General features: G+C 45.2%; 1 long non-coding RNA gene across 1 annotated transcript; it reads left to right on the top strand.

Moving 5' to 3' along the window:
* Positions 1-761: 761 nt before the first annotated feature.
* On the top strand, positions 762-4,986 carry LOC147000608 (uncharacterized). Its single transcript, XR_015045671.1, has 3 exons — positions 762-897; positions 1,922-2,025; positions 4,854-4,986. It is a non-coding gene; the product is annotated as an uncharacterized LOC147000608 (long non-coding RNA).
* Positions 4,987-7,412: the final 2,426 nt, after the last annotated feature.

The following is a 7,412-nucleotide window of genomic DNA, read 5'->3' as shown; positions in this document are numbered from 1 at the left end:
GCAGAGATTTAGTTTCAGCCAGCAGTGAACACACCTCAGTCGGGTCTGGGCTGGAGTGTCCAATGCCTGAGGAAATGTACCCAGTACACTTAGGTAGAAGCCATTGGTGCAATTTTAATGAAAGAGATGCAAACGGGGTAAAAGGATGCTGAAAGGATGCTAAACCACATGGTAAACTGAACTTTGACCAGGACCCTGCTTCAGCCCTGGTCTGCGTGAGCTAGGCTAGTGATGTAACACTTAAGCCCAGTTTCCTCAACTGTGTAGGGCTTTCAACCATGCGATTACTAAGGGCCCATTTAGCCCTGATGGGAGGGCACTCTGCCCCCTCGATGCACAGGGTGCCATTCCATCTCTAGCAGGGGCTGCTCCTAGAACCTGGCTCTACGGAACTTGAATCACATTTCAGCAATGTATGAAAAAGTTTAGGCTGTGTAATGCACACAGATCTATCCACCATGCTCCCGCGGGAACGTGATCCTATTGCATCATGAGTGGGATTTCCCGTAAAAATCCTTGTTGTGAAGAGGCCAGTAATACAGATGCTGGGTTCACGCAGGCCTGGGGCTTAATTCCAGTTCAGTACTCACCAATGGGAATGCAGGAAGCATTTTCCACACACACGTGGGCTGGGTGTGAGGACCAGTGAACTGTGCTTGGCTATGGATTTGGCCTCTGTACTCCCCCTCCCCCCCCCAAAAAAGAGTCTAAAAAGTAAGGAGTGGGCAGGGAAGATAGCCACGCATGTCACATACTCACAGTCCCGTTGATCTAAGACAGGAAGGACCACGGAAGGTGGGGCCCAGTCCTGCAGCTCTGACAGCCAGGCTTTCCTGAGGACCCAGAGTCGCTTCGGCCAGGAGACCAACTCACAGGAGCAACTGGTGTATAAATAAGGTGCTTGTTTGTTAATTAACAAACTGGAGGGATCCTCTCCAGGTGTTCCCGATGGAGCTGCAAAGGATGATGGCAGCTTCTCCCTCGGACTGCCCTTTTATATCTTGCAAACACAGAGTGCGCCATCATTCAGAACTCCAGGAATAATACCCTGCTTAGCTGAGTTTCAGGGCTGGCATACACCCTAACTATGAATTAGAGGAAGGTCCTAGAGAGAATAAGCTCTAATTAGGTTCCGTGTCTTCCCAAGGAGCCGCCCAGCACTTTGTTTCTGCCTGGGCTTTTCCCAATGCTTTGCCTGCACTTTGGGTCCCACCCATAGGGTGTGGCTTCCCTGCACAGGGCCTTCTCCACCCAGAGCTGCTGATGCCCATGGCTGTCACTCAGTAGGTGGCTTTATTGCTGAATCTCACCATAGTCAGTACTGTACACACAGTGACCCAGAAAGGCTCTGGCTGCCCGCAGCAGGCTGGGCATGGGTAAGTCCAGGACGCTCACGTGGAATGGAGAGGAGGGCGGCTGCATCAAAGGTCCCGTCATCCTGTTTTATAGCCGTGTTAGCACAAAGCAAGTATCCTTTCTAATTCCGTGTGAATAGCTGTGAAATCATCAGAAGTCAATCTGACCACCCGGGTTCTCACGCAAGGGCCCCGGCTCAGGCATATTGAGGCAGAAGCTCAGCTCACTTGCCTGCTGGCGGAAATGAAGGGTCACGGTAAGGTTTGCAGTCAAGTGGTGCTTAGAGGAGGTGTGACTGGAAGGCCCAGGGAATCCTACTGGGGGGCAGGTACACCTAGCAGTGACCCAGAGAATGTTCAAAGCACAACTAAGAAACAAACGTCAATTCCTCCAAATCCACAGTATTTTCTGAGTATTCCTTTCTGTATAGTTTTGAATTTTAGAACATTGCTACTGTTGGCCATGCTCAGAACTGTAAAATTAGTTAAAGTTGAGTGTGTGTGTGTGTGGGGGGGCGGAATAACAAAATTAGATGGGAACAAAAAGGAAGATGCTTGTGTTTCAGATGAAACCTGGATACAGCAGAAGATATAAACCCACAACTCACCCTTCGGAACAGTTATTCTTGAATGCAGTTCTTTGACCACACAACAGCCTAAAAGACTAATGGTAAGAATGGAATATTTTGCTTTTCCAGGGTGGAAAAGGTATGGCAAATTCTAAAAAGGTGTTTGCATGCATTGTGATGTTGAGGAAACTGCTGGGAAGGAAGGTTCTCACTGAGGAAGAATGTGTGAGGGAGAATGAGGGGACTCTAGGCTTTGGGGTTGGTTCTAGAGGCAGCAAGAGAATTCAGAACCTGACTCGGGCCGTCGGAGATAATGATTCTTTCCTCCTGTGCTGGCTGAGAAGGCCTAGAAGCACGGAGACTACAGTGCAACAAGCCCACCCAGAGCTGAACCTGGCGTTTCAATCTTAGTCTTTTTTTTTTTTTTTTTTTTAATTTTTGTTTTTGAGATCGGGTCTTTCTACATAGGCTTGGCTATCCTGAAACTTACTATGTAGACCAGGGTGACTTTGAATTCACGGATATCTGCCTGTCTCAGTCTCCTGAGTGCTGGTATTAAAGGTGTGAGCCACCAAAGCCAGTTCAATGCCAGTCTTTATTAGAAACCCAGGCCCTTTGTCATGGTTGATTCTGAGGAAACGGAGGGTATAAGCTGGCCTTGTGCAGAAAGTAAGAGGTACACAGAGTACGTTTCTGTAAAAGAACTCACTTGAAGGGAAGTCACTGTCAACCCTTGGGAAACCTGAACATAAAAATAAACAATGACAGTAATATACTACAGTAAACTGAAAAAAAAATAGTGACTCATAAATCCTTTAGTATATAGCCAGTGGCATTTCAAAGTCACCATTCTGTAGCTACTATTGTGGTAAGTAATCCAGGCAAGGACCATCAACATCTGCTAAACATAGGAAGCAGAGTCTCTTAACTGTCTCCTCACAGATAACACCTTTTGGTTTTTCTAAAGAATGTGTGTGTGTGTGTGTGTGTGTGTGTGTGTGTGTGTGTGTGTGCGCCGCGCGCGCGCGCTTGTGAGTGTAGTGCTCCTGGAGGTCAGAAGAGGGCATCAGATCCCCTAGAACTGGAGTTACAAGCATTTGCCTGTGAACTGTCCACTGCAGGAGCTCGGAATGGAACTCTGGTTCTCTGTGTTACTTGCTCTTAACTGCTGACCCACACAGATTATTTCTCAATTTTCATGGGGGAAAATGTAACTATGAAACAGTGAAACCTGTAGGATACCACATTAATCAAATGATCAATATTAAAGCATTGATATTGGGAGAAACTGATTGCATAGGTTTTCTGATATGGCATATCAACAAGGCCAAGGCATCATTTTCTGTGGAACTCTGGGAGAGGCGATTGATTTGAAGGACCATAACCAAAAGTGACTTAAGAAAGAGCTTATTTTGTTTCAGGGAAATAAGAGTCCATCATGACAGGGAGTCAGGAAGCTGTATGCTCATAGCTGCAAACATCAAACAGAGAGAGAGAGAGAGAGAGAGAGAGAAAGAGAGAGAGAGAGAGAACTGGAAGTCAGAAGTGACTGTATAATCTCAGAGGCCATTCTCAGTGACTGACTTCCTCCTGCAAGGTCACTCTCCTAAATCTCCCCAAACAGTGCCACAAACTGGTGACCAAGTGTTGAGATACCAAGCCTCTGTGTGTGTGTGTGTGTGTGTGTGTGTGTGCTTGAGCTATGCTGTGAGAGCATACAGGAGAGACAAGAGTAAGTGTGGGTGAGAAGACACAAGGTGGGAGGTGAAGAAGAGAGGTTGGAAGAGAAGAGGCAAAACAGGAGAGTCCTATTCTGGACCTTGACAGAGTGGGTGAGCTCCGTGCCCGGTTCCGGGGCATCTTTCAGGCCCGCATGAGTACTGCAGGCATGGTACAGACATATAGGCAAGCAAAACATCAATACATACTAAAAAAATAATCTTAAAATAGAAAAGAATTAGCATTTGGGAAGGCAATGATTGTCCAACTCCTGAGCCAGGCTAAAGGCCTTGTGACTGAGCTGAGCAGACCCATGTGACTCTGTCATAGGAAGACAGTGTGTCAGCTTTAGCCTCTTTGTCAGAGAAAATACTCACTTGCCCTAATAGATTTCCTGGGAAACATAGCAATATACTCACATGGATATTTAAGGACATGAATGGGAGGGAGGGAGGGAGGGAGGGAGGGAGGGAGGGAGGGAGGGAGGGAGGTGAGAATGAGAAGAACCATTGAGAGTCCATGAAGGAAGCTAATCAAAAGTCTAACTAATTATTTCTTTCTGAGAACCAGTTTCCTCCTCTTGGGGATGTGAACCTCTCCCTCTCTCTGATGGTTGGTGACACGAGACCTTTGGGACATTAAAAATGTATGCGTCCATCCCTCTGATGTCATACCCATAATAAGATCCACATTTGATCAGGATCATGAGGTTATAGATTGACAGACCCTCAGAGAGTTGATAGACCAAAGCTTACTTTCTTGAAATGATGTAGCCAAAGCCTTGAGAAATCCAACATTGATCTAAGAGCCACACATCCAGCCAAGAATCCCCGACCCAGTGTGTTTCACAGCCTGCACGTGGTGTTTATTGTTCTTGGTCATCACGGGTCTTGTTGGGTCAATCCTCAGGCAAACACCCTTTAACTACAAGGGCAAACTCCCCATGGTTTGATCTGGTTTCCTTGATGCAAGGATCATTGGCCTCCAGGGTACATCAGAGGACAATGATCTCAGGAACTGGCTTGTTTTCATCCCTATCATGCTGGCCTGGATTAGAGGGTCCTAGTGGGAGGAGGGTACCTGGAGGGATGCTCTGTTGGGAAGACCAGCCAGAGGACTTACAAATGGTTGACCTGCTACGTGGAATTTGCTATTCTCTCTTTGATTTGAGGAACAGGTATTTTTTTTCTCTTACCTGTTTTCTCATCAGTGAAAATGTAGAAGCTGGCCCAGTGGATAAAGGAGCTTGCTGCTGAGTCAGATCGGGTTTAATGTCCAGAATCTACCACAGAAGAAGAGAATTATGCCGCATATTGTCCTACGACCATTACACCCTGCCTTGGGCACAACTCGTCCTACCCCTGTGCACATGGAACAAATAAGTAAAAATGTAATTTAAGAAAAAAATTAAGTTAAAAATAAATGAACAATTCAAATTTACAGCAGATCATGCAGACAATGTGTGCCTAGTGAAACGCATAATAGTTTTTTTCTTGCTTGCTTGCTCTTTGTCCAAAAATATCTATGCCTATAATGGACCTGGGTCTACAGGACACAGAAAAAACTCACTCCACGTTATCCAAACTTTTCTTCTCATTAGAAGATCATCATCAGTGTGGTTTGTGTGCTATTGGAAACTCTGAAAACCTGCAAGCAGGTGGAAAACAGCGCTGCCCCTGCACTGCTTGGTAAACAATCACTCAGTATCTTCTACACACATACCAGGCCCATTTTATACAAAAGTAACATAATACTATAACTTTGTATTATAGCCTGAGTATAAAACCAACAGTAGATTATGAATAACTAACATACAAATAAGCCCATTTCTATAGTTTAATTTTTAATTCCTACATGGAAGCTTTTGGACAGTTGATGCAATTATCCAAACCAGAACTCTCTTTGTTAGACACTTAGATTGTTTCTAATTTTTTTTTTCTCTTGGTAAGCATCACTTCAGTTAACATTCTTGTGGATACATCTGTTTAATTGTTGTGGCTTTGTCTTCATTATTGTCTTAGTACATATGACTCAATGGGGAGTGAACTGGGTCAAAGGCAATCCAATGTGAACAACTTTTCTCTGTTTCTACTCACTAGGTATTGTGTAAATATGAATGGTGTATATAATTTTTTTATCTTCATTTTGTTCTTTTTTAATTTTAAAATATTCCATTTTATTTTTATTTTTAAATTAATTATTTATTTAGATCCCAAATGTTGGCCCTTACTTATTTGTTTCATATGTATGGGGGGCATGTAGGAGCTGCGTACAAGGCTGGATGTGTTACTTGGAGGACAATGTCTCTCCAGCAAGATTGTAAGGACATAAAAGCCCACAACAGCAGTGAGTGAGTCACCAGCAGCAAGCATCACTGGAATGCTAGCAGCACAGCAAACAGAAGCCTTTCTCATGTGCAATGACCAGGAGGGGCTGTTGAGCTTCACATGCGGGGCTCTTCCTTGGGTGATGGATCTGGATTCTGACGGATAAAGAAGGGCATTCCTCCAAGTGAGTAAGATCCAAAGTTCTCAGTGCAGGAAGCATCAGCTTGTGACAGGCCCTGTGCTGTGTGCTAAGGATGAAGAACCAAAGAGCTTATCCTACCGGCAAGATGTCTGTCTCAGTGAGCAAAACACTTTGCTTCATGAACCTGGTGAGCCCCCAGAAAGGTGGTGAGAGAGAGAGCTGATTCTGAGAGTTAACCTCTGGCCTTCGTGTATGTGCCCTGGCCTGCAGGTCTGCGCTCACAGATCCAACACACAAAATAATAATAAGTGTTTTTTAAAAAGAGCTTTAAAAAGCATACCCATGCCCTAGGAAGCAGAAACTATAATTTTTTAAGCCTAACCACAAAAGAAAGTCTAAAGGTTAGGCTCTGGCTTAGACATGGGTGGAGGAGGCTGGGTAGAGGGTGGGGATTAGCAAGGATTCCTGGAGGACTTGGAGTCTGAGACAAACTTTGAAGAATGTATAGGAGTCAGTTCCATGGAGAACTAGGGAGTTCAAATGGATCACATGTTCCAGGCCTGAAAGCAAGAACAAGTATTGTAGATTCAGGAGAACTTGAGCCAGGATGCTAGGACCAAACCCAAACTTCACTCAGAAGGGTTTTAGGGTCCAGGGAGATGGCTCAGATAGTTTGTTTTGTAACCATGGGGACTCAAATCCTCAGCCCTCCTGTGAGGAACTGAACGAGGCCACAGATGCATGTAGCAGGGAGAGACAGGAGGATCCTGGAAGCTCACTGTCTAGCCAGACAAAAAGGAAAATGTCGGGCAAGTTCCAGGAAAGCCAAGCTTAGGCAGAGAGGGAATTGGTGGGTGGCCATGTTACAGCTCCTGCAAGCAACAGAACTTGGCAGCTTCGGCCATGTGGCTCTGGCTGTAGAGTGAAAAATAGAAGGGACTACTGGGACAATGATGCTGATTAGCTGGAGTTACGAAATTAGTGGTGATTAAGAAGAGACCAACATCACTGAGTTGATTCTTCTGGGAAGTGTTTTCTGAGAGCACAAAGCAGCTGTGTTCCAGAGATAGCCAAGGTTGTAACTTCTGTTGCAGCTGTACTTTGTAATGTATAAGAGTCACCCAAGTGATACTGGTTTTGAAGGCATGAAGGAGTCATGAAGAGCAGCTGAGGCTCAGCACTGTCAGAGACTATGGAAGGCTATTGGTGAAGGTGCAGCCCAGAACTGAAGGGGTTATGCAAAGGATTTGAGGCTTGGTACCATAAAGATAGCCTATGAGGGGCTATTGGTGAAGCCTAG

Source organism: Mus caroli, unplaced genomic scaffold, assembly GCF_978045245.1.
Source record: "Mus caroli unplaced genomic scaffold, Mus_caroli_1 scaffold_17, whole genome shotgun sequence".
In the NCBI taxonomy this organism is placed as follows: Eukaryota; Metazoa; Chordata; class Mammalia; order Rodentia; family Muridae; genus Mus; species Mus caroli.
This window is presented reverse-complemented; position numbering and strand designations above follow the sequence as displayed.